Source organism: Etheostoma spectabile, chromosome 19, assembly GCF_008692095.1.
Source record: "Etheostoma spectabile isolate EspeVRDwgs_2016 chromosome 19, UIUC_Espe_1.0, whole genome shotgun sequence".
Taxonomy (NCBI): domain Eukaryota; kingdom Metazoa; phylum Chordata; class Actinopteri; order Perciformes; family Percidae; genus Etheostoma; species Etheostoma spectabile.
Window position 1 is genome coordinate 17,137,229 of NC_045751.1, and position 470 is coordinate 17,137,698.

General features: G+C 37.2%; 1 protein-coding gene across 1 annotated transcript in view; it reads right to left on the bottom strand.

Annotated features, from left to right (window-relative positions):
* Positions 1–395, bottom strand: part of si:dkey-3k24.8 (lysophosphatidic acid receptor 6) — a 4,613-nt gene extending 4,218 nt beyond the window's left edge. Inside the window, exon 1 of the mRNA XM_032544483.1 lies at positions 323–395. The gene's annotated coding sequence lies outside the window, so the exon portion shown is untranslated. The remainder of the gene's footprint in view (positions 1–322) is intronic.
* Between the last annotated feature and the right edge of the window lie 75 nt (positions 396–470).

Genomic DNA, 470 nt, shown 5'->3' on the forward strand with positions numbered 1-470 from the left:
TAGATAGATAGATAGATAGATAGATAGATAGATAGATAGATAGATAGATAGATTGAAATGTAGGCATCCAGTAGCTTAGACAACCATAGGACAACAAACACATATACACACACATATCTCACATACATATATTTTAAACCCTGTTTGTAGCTAATAAATCTTCTGAGTACAACTTTTTGATTCTCATTTAAGAACATCCAGTACACACCCACACACAAGTCTTTTCTTATCAGATCATGATTTAATCCTGTTTGACACACACATGCAGTGCAGTAGTAGCCTACATTTTCTTTATAGAAATGAGCTCACAGTGTGACGTTACCTGTTGGATGATCAAAAGAAGGGTGAAGATTCTGCGAGAAGAGGAGTATTTGTGTGTGTGACCATAGCATGCAGACACTCTGTCTGTGTAAGATGCAGCACAGGAAGTTGATCAATCTTAAGGTCTCTCTCTCTCTCTCTCTCTCTCT